Source organism: Zalophus californianus, chromosome 8, assembly GCF_009762305.2.
Source record: "Zalophus californianus isolate mZalCal1 chromosome 8, mZalCal1.pri.v2, whole genome shotgun sequence".
In the NCBI taxonomy this organism is placed as follows: Eukaryota; Metazoa; Chordata; class Mammalia; order Carnivora; family Otariidae; genus Zalophus; species Zalophus californianus.
In genome coordinates this window covers 64,501,527-64,524,556 of record NC_045602.1, presented here as the reverse complement: position 1 = coordinate 64,524,556, position 23,030 = coordinate 64,501,527, and the positions used below count along the sequence as shown (strand labels likewise).

The following is a 23,030-nucleotide window of genomic DNA, read 5'->3' as shown; positions in this document are numbered from 1 at the left end:
TTTAGATGCTTAAAAGGCATTTATAAAATTCAGCATTTATTCTCAGTAAAAGTAAGTTTATTAAAATGATTAATCATATTTATCTAGAATAAAAACAACCAGCCATAATGTTAAATAGAACATATTAGAGGCACTCACAATAATATCAGGAACAAAGTAAGCATATCACTAGGTAAAAGAATAGGTCATCTCTGTAGGCAAGCACATTATATCATTATCTACTAGAAAGTCTATAAGATCAACTGAAAAGATGGTTTTGAAGAGAGCTTACTAAGTTAGTTGATGTAAAAGAAACAGACATTGATAATATCAGCAATGACTAATACCAGGAATTTGTGCACTGGAATCCTTGCTGAATTTTGAGATATAAAATTAATCTTAAAATTTAAAATTTTCTAGATTCCTAGATTTCTAATTACTTATGAAAATATAATTTAAAATAATTAAAGGCAAGAATAGTGCCTGTATGGATTAGTCAAAAAGGAAATAAATTTCAAATTAAATTCTACTAGACACATAACAGGATCATGAAATGTGGAAAAATCCTGATTTATGGATAGATTGGTCTGTAGTAATTAATACAGTCCCAGAAATAGCAGAAGAATATCAGATATCTGTATATGTGAGTATGAAGTAGGAATTATTTGGACTGCTTTGCCTTCGATTGTCTCTGAGTCAGTTTATTGTCACAGATAACATTTTGTGAGACCTCCATTTTATGACAGTGAAGGAACTTACTAGACCAGAAAAATGATGTGAACTTACAAGCACCCTGGTTTCTGGAAAAGAGAGAAAAACAGACATTTGAACCTTTATAAAAACTCCAAAGCAGAAAATTTCCATACCCTTTTTGCCTTTTTCTTATTTCATAGTACTTAGTTCAGGTTCTAGTTAAAGGAAAGTTTTAAACCTCTAACTAGGAAAATTTGAAAAAACTTTTTTTTCCCCCTGAAGTATGCTGTAGTTGGCTGAGAAATATCAGAGAAATACTGCTTCTTAGCAGATGTTAAGGGTACTTGAAACTGCTTACTCTGTTGTAGAGGAACAAACTTTGTAGCAAAAGCTCCAATTATGTCATAGTCAGGAATGTGTTTTAATGAGTTGAAAAAAATGTGTATCATTTATTCTTCTACTATTTTTTTTTCTAAACTTTCACTCATCTGATCGGAAAAGGGACTTCTTTAAAGTAAAAGTAAGTAGTAGTAAGAATTCTCAGAAAAGATATATGTCTCTGATATATTGAGTTTTCTAAAGAAGAATCCAATATTTTGAGGCCAATAATTATGCATGAAAAGTCTCTTACAGGATGGTCAGCAAGCAAGGACTTAGTGTGATTATATATTCAGAGGAGTTGTCATGAGAGATGGGCAGTGGAGTGAAGGATTGAAGCTGAGGGGAAAGCATTAGAACAAGATGGGTAGAAAACATTTTGGCCAATCTTCATGAAGAAGGGGATTATAAAAGTAGGTTGCTATGACTATTTTTTTCCTTTTTAATTCTAGCATGGAAAAATTTTCCCAAGTAATAAGATTAATTTTAAAGATATGAATTGTTTGCAATGGCATTCATTCACAGGGCACTTGATTTGCTTTCTTAGCTCTTAATTTGATCTCACAGAATTACCCAATGAAAATGTTCTTAACTATTTTGATACTTTGTTATTAAGTGAAAAGATACCAAGAGATTTTCTAGTACTATGTTTCAGTGTCAGGGGCTATATTTTACTTCTTTACCTTTTAATATTATCATATGCTTAATTGTCTTGAAAGTTTAGAGACATTCATGATTCAGGTAAGGAGAGGCTAAGATACAAAATACAAGTAGAATGTTAAGTCGTAGGGCAGTAAGAATCATTTGGTTATAAAGGATGCATTTCCATGAATAATAATCCCCCCCCCACTTTTTCTAAAATGATCTCCAAATTTGACTATAAAAGATACCAGATTTTTCTAATATTTCTCTTAGATCTGTACAGGAAGCTAGGAAACAGTGACATAGATATAATGGAAAAAAACAGATTTTATGGAATGAGCAGGATGATTGTGTCTTTTAGAAAGGCACTTTAGGGTACTTTGAATACTTTACAGCTGATTTCCATGCTTTATAAATTATAATATATTTGACTATTATAAGTTCTCTATTTTTAAATTGTATTCAGCAGAAGAAGTGGAGCGACCTTCCATCCTCCTTACATTCTCATCTTGGTCTTTGGACAGAACATTTCACAGATGAAGTCCAGGCTCATTTGAGAAGGATGGGTGGTTTGGGAATAGAATTCAGACTTTCTAGTGCACTCTACCACCTTCAGCTCCCATCCACACTCCCAGGACAGGATCAGTTGCTCAAGGATGCCTCAGCCTAGTGCCATCATATCAGAAGTGGAGCTTATTTTTTTCCCATTCTTTTTGTCTTTGTCTTTCTAGTTTTTGTTATGTTTCAAAAATTTTCCATTACATAACATAATACAGTGAACACCCACATATCCTCTACTTAAGTGTAAGAATTAATATTTCACCATATTTGCTTCACAGGTGATTGCAAATGGTATTACATTTTTATTATTTCCAAATCATTTTAAAGATAGCTGTAGGCATCATGATCCTTCACAATGCAGTGCAACATGCTTCTCTTTAAAAAAAATTTTTTTTTTTTTCTGGGGTGCCTGGGTGGCTCGGTCGGTTAAGCATCTGAATTTAGCTCAGGTCATGATCTCAGGATCCTTGGATGGTGCCTGGTGTCCAGGCTGGCATCCAGCCCCACGTCCAGCCCTGCATCCAGCCCCGAGTAAGGCTCCTTGCTCAGCAGGGAGTCTGCTTGTCCCTCTCCCTCTCCCCTGCTGGTGGTGTTTTCTCTCTCATAAATAAATAAATAAATAAATAAATTAATTAAAAAATCTTTTAAAAATGACACTTTATTATAGAATTGCAATACTATTATCAGAGCCTAAGAATTTAAATGATTTCTTATTATTATTTAATGATCTGCACGTGTTTAGATTGCCCCAGTTATTCCAAAAATCTTTTATAACATTTTTATAATCAGGATCTAATCATAGTTTATATAGTACACCTAATTATATCTTTTTTTTAAATTTCAGCTTTATTGAGATATAATTGACAAATAAAATTGTCAGATGAGTAAAGTATACATTATGGTGATTTGATATACATATACATTGTGAAAAGATTCCTCTCATTCAGTTAATTGCCATATCCATTACCATAGCTTTTGTTTGTTTGTTTTGGTGAGAACATTTAAGATCTACTCTCTTAGCAATTTGAAGCATATAATACAGTATTGTTGACTGTAATCACTATGTTGTACATTACTAATCTTCTGATTGCAACTTTGTACTCTTTGATAAATATCTTCCCAACTCCCCAGCTTCCAGAATAGGATAACTACCATTTTCCTCTGTTTCCATGAGTTCAGCTTTCTTAGAATTCACATATAAATTATATCATACAGCATTTATCTTTCTCTCTCTGACTTATCTCAGCATAATGCCCCCAAACTTCATCCATGTTATCACAAATGGCAGGATTTCCCTCTTTCTCATGGCTGAATAATATTCCCTTATATAAATATATTACATCTCCTTATTTATTTATTGGTTTGTGGACACTCCAGTTGCTTATATATCTTCATTATTGTAAATGATGCTGCAGTGAACATGAGAGTACAGATGTATCTTCAATATCCTGATTTCATTTCCTTTGTATGTACACCCAAAAAATGGAATCATATGGTATTTCTATTTCCATTTGTGTGTGTGTGTGTGAAACCTCCATACTATCTTCCATAGTGGCTGCACCATTTTACATTCCCACCAGTAGTGCACGAGGGGTCTTTTTTCTCCATATCCTTGCTAACACTTGTTACCTGTTGTCTTTTTTGATGATAGCCATTCTAAAAGATATAAAGTGATATATCATTGTGGTTTTTGATTTGCATTTTCCTGGTGATTAGTGATGTTGAGCACCTTTTCATGTACCTGTTGGCCATTTGTATGTCTTATTTAGAAAAACATCCATTCTGTTTCTCTGTCAATTTTTTTATCAGATTGTTACTTTGCTATTGAGTTGTATGAGTTTTTTATATATTTTGGATATAAATCTCTTATCAGATTTATGATTTGCAAATATTTGTCTCATTCTGTAGGTTTCCTTTGCTGTGCAGAAGCTTTTTTTTAGTTTGAGTAGTTCCACTTGTTGATTTTGCTTTGTTGTCTTTGCTTTTGGTCTCAAATCCAAAAAATCATTGACAATACCAATGTTAAGGAGATTACCCCTGCTTTCTTCTAGGAGTTTTTTCTTTTAGTTCTTCCATTTAAGTCTTTACTCTATTTTGAGTTGATTTTTGTGTATAATATAAGATAGGGGTCCAGTTTCATTATTTGCCCATGCCTGTCCAGTTTTCCCAACATAATTATAGGTGAGACTATCCTTTCCCTGTTGTATATTCTTGGCTCCTTTTCATAAGTTGATTGAACATATATGCAAAAGTTTCTTTCTGGGCTATTTTTTTTCCATTGTATGTATCAGTCTATGATAACACTATACTGTTTTGATTATTATAGTTTTGCAATATACTTTGAAATCAAGAAGTGTGATGCCTCCAGCTTTGTGCTTCTTTCTTAAAATTGCTTTGGTTATTCTACATCTTTTGTGGTTCCATATAAATTTTAGGATTGTTTTTACTATTTCTGTGAAAAATTGCATGGTGATTTTGATAGGGATTGCACTGAATCTGTAGATTGCTTTGGGTAATATGAATGTTTTAACAATATTGATTTTTCCAATCCAGGAGCACAGAATATTTTCCATCTCTTTGTGTCTTAAATTTCTTTCATTAATGTTTTATTGTTAGTGTTCCATGTATAGATCTTCATCCTCTTGGTTAAATTTATTCCTAAGCATTTTTTTTATATTAATGTAAATGAGATTAATCTCGTAATTTCTCTTTCTGACAGCTCCTTCTAGGCATAGGTATAGAAATGCAACTGAATTTTATATAGTGATTTTATATTTTATATTTTGAAAATTTACCAAATTTGTTTATTAGTTTAACAGGTTTTGGTGGAGATTTTAAGGTTTTGTATATATAGCATCATGCCTTTTGTCTTTTTCTTGCCTAATTGCTCTGGTGAGGACTTCTAGTACTATGGAATGAAAGTGATGAGAATGTGCATACTTTTCTTGTTCCTGATCTTAGAGGAAGTCTTTCAGCTTTTCACCATTTAGTATGTTAGCTGTGGGCTTGTCCTGTAGGGCCTTTATTATGTTGAGGTACGTTCCCTCTATACCCACTTTGTTGAGAGTTTTTATCATAAATGGATGTTGAATTTTGTTAAATGCTTCTTCTGCATGTATTGAGATTTATCATTTAATTTCATCCTTCATTTTGTTAATGTGGTGTATTACATTAATTGATTTGCAGATGTTGAACAATCCTTTCATCCCTGGAATAGATTCCACGTGATCATGGAGTATGATTCCTTTTCTTTTTTTAAGATTTATTTATTTTAGAGAAAGAGCATGTACAAGTGGGGGGAGGGGCAGAAGGAGAGGGAGAGATCCTCCAGTGGACTCCCCCATTGAGCACAGAGCCTGATGTGTGGGGCTTGATTCCAGGACCTGAGAATCATGACCTGAGCCAAAATCAAGAGTCGGATGCCCAGCCAGCTGAGCCACCCAGGCACCTCTGATTCTTTCAGTGTACTGTTGAATCCAGTTTACTGTTTTGTTGAGGATTTTTATGTCTGTTTTATTAGGGATATTGGCCTGTAATCTTCTTTTCTTGTAGTATTCCTGTCCGGTTTTGGTACCAAGGTAATGCTGGCCTTGTAAAATGAATATGGAAGTGTACTTTCTATTTTTTGGAAGAATTAGAGAAGGACTAGTATTACTTCTTCTTTAAATGTCTAGTAGAATTTTCCTGTGAAGCCATCTGGTCACTTTTCTTTGCTGGGACGTTTTAATTTCTGATTCAGTCTCCTTACCAATAATTGGTCTCTTCATATTTTCTATTTTTTTATGATTGAGTTTTGGTAGTTTGTATGTTCCTAGGAATTAATCCATTTAGTCTCAGTTGTCCAATTTTGGGGTGTGTGATTGATCAGAGTAGTCTCTTATGATCATTTTTATTTCTGTGGTATCAGTTGTAATGTTTCCATTTTCTTTTCTAAGTTTAGTTATTCAAGTCCCCTTTTTTCTTGGTGAATATAAAAAAGTTTTTCTATTTTGATTATCTTTAAAAAAATAGCACATAGTTTCATCTATTTTATTGTCTTTTTAGTGTCTATTGCATTTATTTCTGCTCTGATCTTTGTTATTTATTTCCTTCTACTAACTTTGGGCTTTGTTCTTTTCTTTCTAGTTCCTTTAGTGCACAGATGCAGAATAGAGACTAAAGAAGCAATGAATGGACAAATAAATGAAGAAATATTTTTTTTTAAAAAATGGAAATACTTAAACATTTCAAAACCTACAAGGAGGTTAATTAAAATTTTGATTAGACAAATTGCCACTGTCCTTCTTTGTAAATGCACACTGTCAGTTATCTTTCCACCAAATAACAAAGGGCAGAATTTGCAGCTAGCTGTGGTAATCTTTCATGAGGATCACAAAATAATATGTTGTGCACATATTTTTTTTTAAAGTATGCCATCTTAGAATTCAGTCTCTTAAAAGATTGTCCATGGTTTCTTAAAATGTGTAAGTGGCCATAAAATTATCAGCAGTATATCTTCACCATTTGATCGATAGGTTTGTTTACCCTCAAAATAAAATACTATTTTAATGTTTATATATGTAAAATGTACTTAAAAATTTATCACTGGCTCTGTACTATATCCCATACTCACCATTAATTGGGCATCTAATTAAATACATCAAGTGAAAATATCTCCAGGGAAATCTTGTTGAAGTGTGTGCATTGCAATTGTTTAAAAAAAATACTGAATGCAATTCATGCCATTCAAAAAACAATAAAAATATAAGCAAGCAGAATTACACTATAATGATAGCTATCCTACTCCATTAATCATTTCTAGTACCCACATGGACAATAATAATAAAGAGAGCAATATGCTATGAACTCAGGTATACATGCAATTTTTAAAAAAATAATTCAAACCTGTATGTTACTCTATAACAAACAAGTTTACATTATACTACTCTGCCAAATAACCTTGTATCTGGAGTATTTTATGAATTGTGGAAGAGTGGCCATACTATTGTACTCAGAAAAATTCCACACACATGAAAAAAAAAATCAAAGAAAATATTTTAAATTATCAGAGTTAACAAAAGCTATAATGAAGTCTGTTCAGATTTTCAGGAACATAAAATTGGAAAATAAAGGATTTATTTTTTTTTGGTATTTTGGTTTTTAGAAGTAGTAAGTAGGCAATTACTTCATCTCTGTCTAGTTTAGCATTAAGAAATTGTGTAGTGAATTTGTATCATAGAAAGGTAACAAGGTAATTTATGTGCAAATGTTGAGAGACTTAATATATAAATGGACAATGGCCAAACATATACAGAAATACAACTCTGGGGGCACCTGAGTGGCTCAGTCAGTTAAGCGTCTGACTCTTCATTTTGGCTCCGGTCATGATCTAAGGGTCCTGGGATTGAGCCTCGCATTGGGCTCTGTGCTCAGTGGGGAGTTTGCTTGAGGATTTCTCGCCCTCTATCCCCCCTCCTCCAGCTCTTTCTCTCTTTTTCTCTCTAAAATAAATAAATAAATCTTTTTAAAAAAGAAACGAAACTTAACTCTGGTCCACAGTCTGCAGCAAGCAGCCCAGGAAACCAACCTTTGTACAGTAACCACCCAGGAAGCCAACTTAGTATCTGTAAGTCAGACTTGCAGGAAGTAAGACCACCATCTCTAGCAACAATCCAGAAAGCCAAACAACAATCCTGTAATGATTGGCCTCAAGATCCAGACCTAATTAAAAACTGACAGCTTCTCTAATTTTTATACCAGCTTTCAACTTAGGATGAACCAGAGAAAGCTAAGTATGTACCTCTAACCAATCATATAGGATGCCCCACTTCTACTTAGCCATTTATGCTTTGCCCTATGCCAACAGCCTCCAATCGGGTTATACTTCAATTTGTCCCCTTTTACTACTATTCTAGGCTTTCTCATTCCTCTGCCTATTATGTTGTTGGAAAAATACTACCAGGTCTAAAGAAACTAGGTTAGTGAAATACTATTAGAATCTGCCATTTACTCTCTTATCTTCTTTATTACCATTCAAGGCATCTTCTTCCCAAAATTCTTCCTGTCTGGTCATCTATGGAATTATCACTGTGGCTATTTTCTTGTATCTGAAAATTATCCTTTATCAACTCTTTAAATGTCTTCATTCTTTCTAATTGGTAAATCATGGAACCCTATTCTGTTTTCTACTTTGTTCTTTTCAAAGAAGATTCAGCAAAGTATTTTGGTCTTTTGGACCAGTTGATAATTAACTTCTGCTTTCTTTCTGAGAATTTTTCTATTCAGACATTTGCCTTTCTGAATTTCTATAATTAGCACATTCAAATGACCTCAAATGGGGTGCCTTTTGGCTCAGTCGGTTAAGTGCCTGCCTGCCTTGATCTGGGAGTCCCAGGATCAAGCCCCACATTAGGCTCCTTGCTCAGCAGGGAGTCTGCTTCTCCCTCTCCCTCTCCCTCTGCCCCTCACCCTGCTCATGCTCTCGCTCACGCTCTCGCTCAGGCTCTCTCTCTCTCTCAAATAAATAAAATAACATAAAATGACCTCAAATGTTGATTGTAGAAATGCCTATATGATTCTCTTTTTAAAAATTAATTAATTTATTTATTTTTGAGAGAGATAGTGTGCAAGAGCAGGTGGGAAGGGGTAGAGGGAGAGAGAGAATCATAAGCAGGCTCCATGCCCATTGCCTGAGCCTGACGTGGGACTCGAACTCATGACCCTGAGATCATGACCTGAGGTGAAATCAAGAGTCCGACCCTTAACCTACTGAGCTACACAGGTGCCCTGTGATTCTCTTTGAAATTCAACATTGTGATAAAAGAGGACTATTGGTGCCTCAGGCTTCTAGAAAGAATGTAGATCTAGGACAGTATCTTTTGAAGCTTTTTAGGATTGAAGTGCTTTTTTTTTGCATCAAAAAGGGTATCATGGATGCAAAGGACCTTGAAGATAATCTAATCAAAATGCTAATCATGCCAAGAAGGAAATAGAAGTTCAAGATTTCACAGGTTGGACAATGTAACAATTCTCTAGAATCTTTCTGAAACTTCTGCTTAGTGTTCTCAAAGCATTTAGTAAGTACCTTGCCATGGTAGAGACAGATTCCCTAACTGTCTTCCTAGTCCACATAGATATGGACAGTCTCAGGGAAACTGGGGTATTTCCAGTGATCTTTAATTAGCTACCTCTTCAGATCAAACAATTTAATACTGTAACATTTCTCAGGCAGGATGCCAGTATCAGAAAAATAAAGGAATGTCCTCATAATATATAACAGTGAATGACAAAAGTTAACAATGATAGCTTAAAAGAAGTACCTGCATATACAGAAGCAATGGCACAGAATACATTGAACATGATTTTGTTTTCCCTACAGTGCATTTCAAAGAATTACTTTTCAAAGTGGCATTTTTGTCTCTTCTTCCTTAAAAAATGGCAATACAATTCTGAGTGGCTACAGAAAGACTTATGCCCATAGTGGGGTTGTTTATTGAAGAATTTATTTTTCATCCAGTGAAAAGTAATACCCTATAATTATCAGTTTTATTGCAGATATATTACTGCATCAGAAGAATCAGACATTTTATTCAAAGCAAACATCTGGGACTATATAAATTCTAAGGTTAGGAAGAGTAATACTTGCCAGACAACAATGACAAATACAGGTAAATCCCCTGCTTTTCCAAAGTTCATGTTCCACCCCTTTGCTTTTACAAAGACGTTAGTACCTGTTTTTGCTAACCGAAAGAAATTCAGAGAGGAATTTTGCTTTTATGAAAAAAGACAAAAATAGCATTCAGCATTTGTTTTACAGCAGACTGTTATATAGGCAACACATGCCTAGAGCAGAGAGTGGCACCTTGGAGCTCCTTTCCCAGGAACCACACTCGGCATCTCAGCATCAAGCTGCTGTAGCTTTGAACTATGTCTGTGAGCATCAGTGCTTTATCTCAATTTATTTTGTGCATCCATTAGTAAGATGTGTTCTAAGGTATCAGAAAAGCCTAAGAGGTGATTTTGGGGGGCTGGGAATGCTCAGAAAATTTTACATATAAGTTAATGGTAATTGTTCTTTGCTTTATATCATTTCAGCTTAGGAAAACTTTCATAAGAACACTCTACTTTTGGACAGCAGGGGAAACCTCTACTAGAAATAATTCATTTTTTTTAAGATATATTTATTTATTTGAGAGAGAGAGAGCACATGAGCAAGGGGAAGGGCAGAGGGAGAGGGAGAGGGAGAGGGCGAGAGAATCTCAAGCAGACTCCCCACTGAGCATGGAGCCTGACTCTGGACTCCATCCCAGAACCCTGAGGTCATCACCTGAGCCGAAATCAAGAGCCCGCCACTTAACTGACTGAGCCACCCTTGTGCCCCAAGAGATAATTCATTATAATCACTTTTTTTTTTAAAAAGATTTTATTTATTTATTTGACAGAGAGACAGTGAGAGAGAGAACACAAGCAGGGGGAGTGGGAGAGGGAGAAGCAGGCTTCCTGTGGAGCCCGATGTGGGGCTCGATCCCAGGACCCTGGGATCATGACCTGAGCCAAAGGCAGACGCTTGACGACTGAGCCACTCAGGCACCCCTATAATCACATTTTTTCTTCTACTTTTCAACTTAATTTATAGGATAGATCACAAGAATTAATATTGCTACAAAGGTAACATTTTCAATAAATCAAAGGTTCAAAAAGTATTGGCAATAAAAATGAACATATGCTAGGGTAGGTAAAGAAGCCCTCTTCAACTATAAGTTCGGTAATTGTGCTGTTTACCTTATGAAAAATTGCTATTCACTAATTTGCTTTTTAAAGCAAAGATGATTTTACGCTCTACAAAGTAGAACAAATAAGTGGTCAGTCTTTTTAATGTCTACATACAGATGGTATTTTGTATCTTGGTATTTCTCCCAAATCATAAAACACGAAAAAATAGTGTCATCAAATTTTATTCAGAACACATGGTTCTTCCAAGCACAATAATTTAGTTTCCTTAAATTAGTTGCTTTTCTCAGAAACTATTGTCCTAATTGAAAAAAGTAAGATCACATAAACCTTATAAGTAGATCATTAGTGTCCCCATTTTTTTTCATGATTTCATCATTGGAATGCATTTCACAACTATAATATGTAGCACACGTATAAATGTACAGAGCACTACATTTGCTTTTATTTCTTCCACTCTAAATGACAGATTCATTTCCTCTTTATAACTAGTGAAAGTGTTTTTATAAACTGTAAAAGAAATTTATGTGAAAATAATTTTATGAGCTTACGCATGGTTTCCATGGCTACATAAAACTACCAGTGTAGATTTACCATAATCTAGAAAAGTGATTTCTTTTTTTTATTGTTATGCACAATATTTATTTGACTTGAATTACCGAGAACTATACTCTTAATGTTTAACAGGACTTGGTTTAACAAGTTGTTGTATCATATCCTTTTTGATCATTTAAAATCTATAAAATCTTTTTTCTCTTTTCTTTATTTTCCCCTTCTTTCCTTCCTGCCTTCCTCTGTACTTCAATCCTCCCGTTCTCCCGTCTTTCCTTCGTTCCTTTCTTCCTATCTTCTTTCCTTCCTTTCTTTTGTCCTTCCATGTAGGACTTCTTTCTTTTTTTTTAAAGATTTTATTTATTTATTTGAGAAAGAGAGAATGAGAGACAGAGAGCATGAGAGGGAAGAGGGTCAGAGGGAGAAGCAGACTCCCTGCTGAGCAGGGAGCCTGATGTGGGACTCAATCCCGGGACTCCAGGATCATGACCTGCACCGAAGGCAGTTGCTTAACCAACTGAGCCACCTAGGTGCCCCTCCATGTAGGACTTTAATTGTGCAATGTCTGTGAAGCCAGACATTAAATGTTTGGTTCCGGCAACTGATGTCTTCAATGTGTGCCAACAGTGTTTCTATTCTAGATCTGGTCTGTTTATTACAGAACCACTTAGCAGTTGTGTATGAAAAAGCTCCACTGATCTATCATCAAAGATTTATGTGTATATGTTTGAAGGAAAAGAAAAGAGCACCTAAATTAGTACAGAATCAATGGTGTCTTACTGTTACCAGCGCCTCAGGAGCTGAGCAACCAGTTCAGCTATAGGTCAAGTTAAGGAAAGAGCAAGAATAAAAGCTCAATGATGCAACTTTATTTTGTTAGATGTGTCAAGAATTCAAACTTGAAAAATTATCTAGGACAAGATGTGTGGAGTGGACAGGGAGCTTCCTTTTGTAGGATATAGCACACTGCAGTACCCTGATAAGCTACTTGGTCTCCAGAGATTATGTGTCGGCTAGTACCTAGGATATTGAGAAAAAGAAATTCCACCCTAATGTACAGTGCATAAGCTTATCATTAGAATACAGAGAGGAAGGGATCCTGGAGAGAGAGTGGGTGGACATTACAGGAAAAAGAGATTTAAGAATATCCCGTTACTTCCTGGTAGAGGGGAAAAGAGAAAACAGAGAAGTTTAAAGGAGTGGTTCCCAAATAATGGTTTCCTATTAGCATCACCTGGCAACCTTTACAATAATATCTATTTTGGGGGCCCCTGGGTGACTCAACTGGTTAAGTGTCTGCCGTCCGCTCAGGTCATGATCTCAGGGTCCTGGGACTGAGCCCCACGTCCAGCTTTCTGCTCAGTGGGGAGTCTGCTTCTCCCTCTCCCTCTGTGATATCTCTTGCTCTCTCTCTCAAATAAATAAAAATAAAATCTTTTAAATAATAATAATATCTATTTTCAAGTCCCACCTAAGACCAATTAAGTTACAATTTCTGGGTTGATTCCCTGAAATTAGTCTTTTAAAATGTCTACCCGAATGATTGTAATGTGCAGTGAAAGCTAAAACAAGCTTTGAGACCACTGACCAAAAGGGATATCACACTAATCAGAGTATAGGATATATACTTGGTCATTAGTAAATTTGACATTGCTTATTAGTGTATTTCATTTGGTTTGTTTTGCTGTGTTGTGTTTCCGTATGTAAATTGTAAATTGTTTTTTGAATATCTGGATGGATGAGGGTATATTTGACTCTAGGTAACCATACTTTGTGTAATTCATTAATTTTGTTGTCCTACTATAACAGTTGCATTTTAACGGAGGCATAGGGGTTTGGTGACATCTTACAGGTATTTAATTATTTCCAAAACCTTCCTGATTGTTATCATCCATGGACTCTAGAAAAATAGTTTATTTAGGATGTAATCTAATTTTGGGCATTAAATGATTCAGAGTTTTGTTATGGTAGTGCCATGAAGGGATTAAGGTGTGCTGCAAGACCTTGAGATCCCTTCATTCCCCTTAGAGACAAGTTAGAGCCCAGTGCCTGGCCTTCTATCTCTACCTGTAAATAACTTCACTGAAGTCTCTTCCAAAGACAGCATGATCAAAGAAGTCTAAAAACAAAATCCTTGGTCAACAGAGGCAAACAATATGAAAGGATTTGCTACACTCCTTTACAATTAGCAAGGCCAAAGAGAGGCTCTCCCATCTGAACACCTGCCGTTGCTGCAGCTGCATAGGCTCAACTGCCCATTGTGTCCAATGGGCTGGATGAGATGTGGGAAGAGCAGTCAGGGAATCCAGGAAGCACTGTGTTTCGGCTAAGGGAAGGCTCACAGGGAAGGTGGCAGTGAGGCAGAGTGGATGGAGCTCCTGGTGGGTACAGATTGCAGCAGCAGCCAAATGTAATCTCCCTTCATACATATTAAATTGTGTGTGTGTGTGTGTGTGTGTATGTATAAGAAAATACTATTTTTTCCCACTGGGGTCTGTTTAGACACCCCTAAATTCCTTTCAGTTTGCGTCAGCATGCCATGAGAATATTATCACCTTTTGTGAGCCATGACATGAACAAAAATTGGAAAGCACTAATACAGTTTACTTTTGCATGCAGCAGAAGCACTATAAACAGCACAAATTGTCACATGGTATTACTGTATCCCGTGACTATAATTCCAAATAATGTATTTCCAACTTTCTTCATCTTCTCTCTACTATGGCACCACTGTTCAGTTTCTCCTCTTTGACTTTTGGAGAATGGTTGACTTAGCGCCTCATAGATCCTTGGTTTTAATGGGGATCCAATGTAAAAGGAGCTTATCAAATTCATCTAGGGAGCTATAAAATTAAGTATTATGTGACAACACATATTATACTTTTAATATGTAATGTAAATAAATGTAATAAAATATATAGTAAATGGGAAGAATATCCTGGAGTGACTAGATATTTGAAGGCAAGACAGTAAGCAGCCAGAGATAAGACTGCTATTTGCAGTGACATTTGTGAATTCAGTTACTCTCGATGTCATCTAAGTTTTAATGACAAATATAGAAAACTTTTCTGAATCAACTTTGAAAAGACTAGTGATCAGTGTTTGTCTCAGAAGATTTTTGTAAATAATCTTTACGAGAACTGTAAAAAGAATAAGCAAACTTCATTCACCTGAACAATTCAATTCAATTTAACAGATATTTATTGAGTGTCTGTTAGGGAACAGAACATAGTATGTTCAAAAGCCTTGTCAGCATCATTTGCCAAACTTATTATGAATTGGATTAGACAAGGAGTTTTATAGTAAGTAGGACAATGACTTATTTTCTCCCAGATACATTCCACTTGAGAGGCAGAAATAAGTTTAGTAAAATAAAATTGAAACCAGATAAAGCCTTTTATTGCTTTCTAAAGATAATTGGTATTTGAATTTTATTTCTCTACAGAAATTGGCCCTTAATTGTTTACACAGTCTAAGGCTTCCTCAGTTATGTCACTTGAGACCTAGCCCTCCACAAAATGAAAATGTCAGGGTTTTTTTGTGTAATTCCTTTCTTTAACTCTTCCAACAATTAAGACCCTACTACCTAGGAGGCCATTTCTAGCCAAACCATCTTTGAGATAAGGACACACTATTAGTCATGCATTCCTTAGTTGAGTTTAAGATAACATAGTGTTTTTACCATTTGCATTTATATTTTATTTTATTTTTTCATTTTAAAGATCTTATTTATTTGAGAGAGAGAGAGAGAGAGAGAGAGAACGAGCAGGGGGGAGGGGCAGAGGGAAAGGGAGAAACAGACTCCCTGCCAAGTAGGGAGCCCAACTCAGGGCTCAGTCCTAGGATGCTTAATTGACTGAGCCACCCAGGTGCCCCAATATTTATATTTTAAGACATATCTTTAAAAATGAGGGCATGTACTCTTTAAAGGACTTCACCGAAGTAAAAAATTATAAATTAAGAAAAAGATAGCTGGTAAAGGGCTTTCTTTGATTTTAAATTTCATGGCTATCTTGGCCCAAAAATTCAGGAAGATAGACAAGGACAAATTTAGCCAAGAAGTTTCTGGTCAGAGGTTATTATTTAAGAGTAAGATATCAGAATCTATAAGTCTAAACAGTATTAAATATAACTTAGAATTAATTTAAATATACATACTTCAATCAATGATATTTTTTAATCTTCACAGGTTTTATTGAAAAGTTTGAAAGATTGGTAATTGATTTTGTTTCAAATAAAGCACACTCATGTAAAAGTTCTGTAAGTTACCTTTGTAAAATTTTGAAGGTAATAAAACATTCTTCCTGCCAAAAATTGTTTTCCAACAAGAAACATCCTTCTTCAAACTGCTTTCGAACATTCCACATATTTTGCTAATGCAAGGAAAATTATTCTTCCAGTAAGTACATTTTGATGAGACAGAAACCAGATATAGACATTATTATTTCCTAAAGCAGCTCTTAAAAAGATCCATGAGTCCTTGATATATGGTAAGCTAGTTATTTGCACCAAAGACCCAAGAACATTATAAAATACTTAATAATTTTCAGCCATGCAAATAAAATTAACTTGCTAATAGTTACCTACTAATCATTTTGTCTCCACAAAAGAATTGTAGAGTGACTAGAATATAAATTGATTGTGCCATGCTCCTTGGTAGGAGAAATAAAAGGTAAATTTAGAGATAATCTAAAAATTAGCAGCACTATCTTTCTGTTAATTTGGTACCTTAAAAAAATCAGATGCTAAGTAAATCTTGGGTATTACTGAAGACTCAGGTGGTAGCTTTGATAATGTAGAGTTGTGGGTTTTTTTTTTTTTTTTTTTTTGTCTTCATAAATCTAGTAATTATAAATCTGGTGATCATTTAAATTCATTTACAGTTGAGACAGTCACTTCTCTTCAGATAGCTGGGAAATACCATTATTCATTGATCAAAGGTATTTCTCTCTCAGCAAATCTTAACTGCATGTCCACTACTGAACAATTGAGTTCATCAGTTACTTCCCAGTTGAAGAAAAATACACGTTTTTTATGCATTAGTCATCCAGTTAAGAAAGCATTTTTTGTTTTTAAAGTTTCACTATTTTAGATGTGAGATATATGATTAAGTTATATTTCCTTTTCAACACATTAGAAATAATAGCCTTTAATTATTTTAAATACTTTAGGATTTTTTTTTTTAAAGATTTTGTTTATTTTATTTGACAGAGAGAGCACAAGCAGGGGGTAGTGGCAGGCAGAGGGAGAAGGAGAAGCAGACTTCTCGATGCAGGGCTCGATCCCAGGACCCTGGGATCATGACCTGACCTGAAGGCAGAGGCTTAACCAACTGAGCCACTGAGGCACCCCAAATACTTTATTAGGGTTTAAAATGATTTTCCCAATATATCTTTAACAAAATACTCACTAAAACATGATTCTCCCCAATGATTTGTAAAAAATACTTACTCTGAGAACAGTGGAGAGCTTATAAAATTATTCATGTGATTAAAAATATTTAGAGCATTTTTATTTGGATACTTGAGGCCAAGGTACTATACTGACCTGAATTATCTGGATAGTAACCTTTATTCTTATCAGGCGATAATCTACCTACATGCTGTGGTAAGTTATCTATTACACAGATCAATATTTGTATATTTTGCTCTAAGTTTGTCTAAATCTAACAAATAGTATAAATCCTTCTTTTCATTTATGGCAGGCATACATAGAAAATGTGTGTCATTCCCCAAAGCAATAATTGCATTAATTCTTTTCTCTGTAATCATAAGGGTAAGATATATAATGAGTCCTGGTGCTTTATGCAATATATATGTATACATAACATCAAAATGAAGCAGATTAAGAAAATTCCTATTTGTGATTTCTTTTAAAAAAGATCATGCCCCCATGATGTATGATCGTCTTCAAACACGGTGTATGTGTGTTTCTGTCACTATCTCAATGCCACATTGAGTTTAACATCATCCCACTGACATTATAAAATTACAGAACAATATAGTGCCCCACACATCAGAGGTGGATGGCTTTAAAAAAATGTCTAAACGTAAGACCAGATATTATTTTCCAAAGTTAAGACTAAGCTTAAAGTATTAAGTCGTCCCTTATGACCTAGAACCAACTGTGTTGAAAGGTATATGACTCTGGACCATCTCATTCAATTAATTTCCATAAAAACACCAGGTGAGCACGATAATATGTCCCCAACTCTGAGATGGAACCTCAAACTGTCATAACTGAGAGAGACAGAAAATTGCATAACTAATTTCAGTTTTTTTAGCTATTATATTTAGGACCCATGCCTGTGTAATTTGCTGTTGTTAACTCATGTAATCTTCAATATAATGTCATGAGAAAGGTAATATAATTTTACAGATGACTTTGGGGCACCTGGGTGGCTCAGCCAGTTAAGCGTCTGCCGTTGGCTCAGCTCATGATCTGGGGTTCCTGGGATCGATCCCCGCATTGGGTTCCCTGCTTGGTGAGGAGTCTGCTTCTCCCTCTCCCTCTTCCTCTGTGCGCGTGCTCTCTCTGTCTCATGTGCGTGCGCTCCAATAAATAAATAAAATCTTTTCAAAAAATATAATTTTACAGATGATTTTAAGTAACTTGTTTATACTGAAGAGACTGCTAAGTAGCAGAACTGGAATGTGAATCTAAGTTGTGCTGACTTCAGTCCAGCTTGTAGCTTATTGTGCTCTTTTGCTTCACTCATATATCCCAGCTATGAAATGAGCCTGAAAGCTCATGTAGAGCAACTTTTTTTACTTGAACTGCCACACAAGAGGGGAGCATTTTTTTCAGAGAGGATGCTAGCTTCTTCCTCCTCAGTATAAACAATTCAAAGTATCATTCAGGAAAGTGGAAGGCAGTTACTGTAAAGGATGCTCATAATCACTATAATAAGGCATTTATTTTCAGTAGAGCTTATTTACTTATGTGAAATGCATCCTGTTGGCCACATTTAAAGCATGTAGGCACAGGTAAATCCTGACCACATGTGTGGTGTGGTCATATTCTTTTAGATACTGGGTAAAAATACCGAAAGAGACTGTATAGATGGTAAGAATTGCAGTCTTCATTTGGTATGACCCAGAGCCTTGAAGTATAAAGTAAAGTAAAAAGTATAAAGTATAAAGTAAAGTAAAAAGTAAAGTATGTGTATATAGTACAGAGATAGGTGCAGGCACCCATCAACCTGACATATAACATTAGTTTAATCACCAAACTAGGAGCAGGAGTCATTTATCCAGCACTAAGATACCTAGAGTTCTTCAACCTCTTATCCATCTATAAAATGCAAATTATATTATATAGCTGTTTTCTATAGATTCTGAGAAAAATCAAATGAGACTCCAGAATTAAGATAATGTTTGTATGTATCCGATATGCTTCCTTACAATTCCTATAATTGTATAATTCCATAATTCCTATGCTTTTGACCAAAAAAAAGAAAAGAAAAGAAAAGTTTACTTAAGAGTACAAGGAAGTCAGACTTAGGACTAGGTCATTAAATACAAACACCATTGTATAAAGGAGGGAAAAATGCTCATACAGAGGATGTCAGCTTTATATCAGTCTCTTCCCAATGAAAGCATTGCAGCTTTTTTTTTTTTACATGTATATTGTATCCAAAAAGGTTGTGCTTTGTCTCATCTGTATTGAAAAAGTTGGGAATCAGTCAGTGTGAACAGAGCGGTTTGGGCTTCCAGGAAATGTTTGCATTTTCATTATTCGGGGGCAAGAACAGTGACCCTGTTATTTTGGTGTTTGTCTTTTAATATGCTGTTGGATTTGCCTTGCTAGTATTTTGCTGAGGATTTTGCATCTATATGCATAAAGGATATTGGTTTGGGGTTTTCTGGTGCTGTAAGGTCTGACTGGCTTTGGTATGAGCATAATGTTAGCCTAATAGAATGGATTATGGTGTTCCCTCCTCTTATTTTTTGAAAGAGTTTGAGAAGCATTGGTATTAATTACTCTTTAAACGTTTGGTAGAACTCACCAGTTAAGCTAGGCAGTCCTGGGTATTTCTTTGTTGGGAGGTTTTTGATTACTCATTCAAACTCTTTATTTGTTCTAGGTGTGTTGAGAGTTTTTATTTCTTCTTGAGTCAGCAGATGACCAGAATGTTTTGAGGATTCTGTTTAATCCATCTAGGTTATCTAATTTGTTGGCATACAGTTATACAATTGCCTGATCAAATATGCTATTGAACCCCTCCAGTGAATATCTCATTTCAATTATTGTACTATTCAACTGGAGAATTTTTCTTAGTTTCTTTTTATAATTTTGTTTATTAATAGTTTCATTTTATTCGTATATTGGTTTCCTGGTTTATTTTAGTTATTTGTCCATGGTTTCCTTCAGCTCTTTGGCATATTGCATGTTTAAGACCATCGATTTAAAGTCTTTGTAAAGTCCAATGTCTGCTTCCATAGGGACGGTTTCTGTCAGTTGGTTTATTCCTTTCCTTTAATTGACCATACTTTGCTTTTTTGTATGCTGTGTAATTTTTTGTTGAAAATCAGGCATTCAGATGATATAGTGTGGTAATTTTGGAAATCATATTCTGCCCTTCCTCAGGGCTTGCTGTTCTTGATTGCTGAATCTTTAGCTTGGGTTTGCCAGTGTTTTGACTGAGATTTCTTTGAATACCAAAAGTCTTAACAACAACAGCAACAACTAAGCCACTTCTTTTATGCTTTGTGAATTGGCTCTGGGCTAAGACACTCTTTTTTTTTTTAATTTTTATTGTTATGTTAATAACCATACATTACATCATTAGTTTTTGATGTAGTGTTCCATGATTCATTGTTTGTGCATAACACCCAGTGCTCCATGCAGAAAGTGCCCTCTTTAATACCCATCACCAGGCTAACCCATCCCCCCACCCCCCTCCCCTCTAGAACCCTCAGTTTGTTTTTCAGAGTCCATCATCTCTCCTGGTTCTAAGACACTCTTTTAACACTTAGCCAGGCTGTTTACAATTCTGTCTCAGCCTTCAGTGAGACCATAGATCAGCCAGTGGTGAAAGCTTAGAGTCTTTTCAGTTCTTTTTAAACATGTGCCCTGTCCTGAGTATGCTTTGTTGATCTCTTAATTTCCCAGTACACTCAAGTGCTTTGAATGTCCTTGCTAATTAGCCAAAGAAACTCTGTTTTAGGTTCTTCCCCCCCAGGCCTTAAGAGGCCTCTTGTATGTCTCAAGTATAATCTTTTGCCCAAACAAATGTAGATTTTTTGATGCCTTGCAATGTTTTCAAGTGATACCCACATCATTTCATCCCTAAGCAGGTTCTGAGATAGACAAAACAGAGACAATCCATTTGCATCAGTCTTTCAGGTCCCCAGGCAGCTTAAAACAAATACAATAATCTGCAAATAAGATTTGCTCTGCTCCCTCCAGATCCAAGGACCAGAGTCTGAGGCTGGGAACATGGGCTGCCATCTTCAAGACTGCCACAAAGCTGGGAAGGGGTTAGGGAAATCACAGACAAAATATCCCAAAGATTTCCTACCTTCTTTAAGTTAGATTTTTCTTGATTTAGCATCTGTTTGATTGCTGTAAAGTTTTGACTGTTTCCAGTTTTGGCGAAGTTGGTTCAGATGGTTTCCTTTTTTCTTTTTTTTCCCGTATTGAGAGCTTCCTACTCTTTCATTTTGCTGATGTGTATTATTATTATTTCCACCGACATCTCAGTGAGAAAAATTTCCCCAGGACTTCTTCTTATAGATCCCCTGTATTCCTGTCTACTAGTTTCCTGTTTACTTCTCTCATTATCCAGATTCAGTTCCATAGTGCATCATTTTAACTAGGTTTCCCCATGTCCTTAATACTCTTTCTGTATTTTTCTATATCTTTCCATATTGTATTTCTTTGGCAAATGCCCAACTATGGATGAAACCAGGTCATTGCTTTCTCCTTTCCAAATACGGGCTTCTCACTCTGACAAGAATAGCACTTATCTGTTTGGAATTGCTATTAATTCCCGGTCATTAAACTCAGCTGGGTTCCCAATACTACTCTGCTATCTTTCTGTGTGTCCTGTCAGTTTGCATCCTCATATCTACTTTTCACATTTTTCTTAACATCTCTCTTCTTCCACCTTGTTCTAATCAGATTTCTTCTTTTTGACATCACAAAGGAAAAAGATATTGCCAGTCGACAAGTTCTTGACTTTTGATTACTAAATCCATAAACCAAATTACATTTGTGTGCATCATGTACCTCCCACTAATGAAATTAAAGAGGTTTCCCTTTTCTAATCCAAGGCTAAATTCCCTATATCTCCATCCTTTCTTCTTTATCTCTTCTCAGCAGCTCTGACTCTGTGGTGTTATCTACTTAGTTTGCTGAAGCCAGGTTGTAGTGGCTTGCAAGAACTGATGAGTGAATTTTAAGGAATTTTGAAAATTAGCTGATGTCAATTTGGTAGGTGGAAATTGGCCATGGTGGGAATATTTACCCCATGTAAATCACCAAATGCTAAATAAATAAGTGCTTTAAAAAACTTTCAGAGATGGATGTTAGACATTTGTCAGCACATCACTGCTTATCGTCTACCTCTCCATTAAATTTTATTCCAATTAACATATTTAAAGTGTTGGTCTCTCACAAGCTAAAAACTGAAAACAAAAATACTAGCAAAAGCTCATGTCTCTCTCAGCTCTTACTATGTCTCTCCTCTCTCCTCTCCTTGGTAGTCATGAGTCTACAGTAAAATATATCCTCAATTTATAGCATAGTATACTGCATATTAAAGGTGATAAATATTTTTGAGTCAACATTCTTTGGGCCAATGAGTTAGATACCTTCATTTAGTACCGATTGAATTTTTTGGCAATAGGGGTTAAAAAACTTAAAGATTCCCCCTGTTCTTTGATTTATTAATGGCATTTTGGCAAATCTAACATAAGGAAATAATCCATGTGTAACCAACATTCAACTCACATTATTTTTAATAGTGAAATGTCAGAAATAATGTAAATGTCCAACAATAGGGACATTTTTAAATGAATAATGCTGCATTCATGCAGTGTGTGAATATAGTCAGTAAAAATAAATTGATCATAACTTTAAATATAATTTCTAGGCGAAAACAGACTGGAAGGAAATTTGCTTCTATGTTAGAATGGAGAAAGAACAAAAGCCCTAATGAGGTAAGAGAATATAAATGTTTATGAAGGGTAAAAACATAGAATTACTCTAATAACACAAAGAGATATTGTTATATTCAACTAATATAGCTTGATTAAGCTGCCTGATGGGTTTCCATGGGGTGAAAGTAGTACAACTTGCAATATATTAGCAAGGGGAATTAACCAAGGTAAAATTTATATTGAATTAATTTTTCCTTTCCCCTAATGCATCTGTCAACTTGGCTGAGGAGCATAATGCATTTCAAGATATCCTATAGCAATGTTTATAAAAACATCAATAATTTATTCTAAGAATACTTTGAAAATTAAGAATAAAATCTAATTAATTTGCCCATTGGGACATGATAAAGA

General features: G+C 35.2%; 1 long non-coding RNA gene across 4 annotated transcripts in view; it reads left to right on the top strand.

Annotated features, from left to right (window-relative positions):
- Positions 1-23,030, top strand: part of LOC113938078 — a 428,734-nt gene that overhangs the window by 123,643 nt on the left and 282,061 nt on the right. For all 4 annotated transcript variants that reach the window (XR_004820261.1, XR_004820262.1, XR_004820260.1 and 1 more), the window contains exon 3: positions 22,613-22,679. This is a non-coding gene — a long non-coding RNA (uncharacterized LOC113938078). The remainder of the gene's footprint in view (positions 1-22,612; positions 22,680-23,030) is intronic.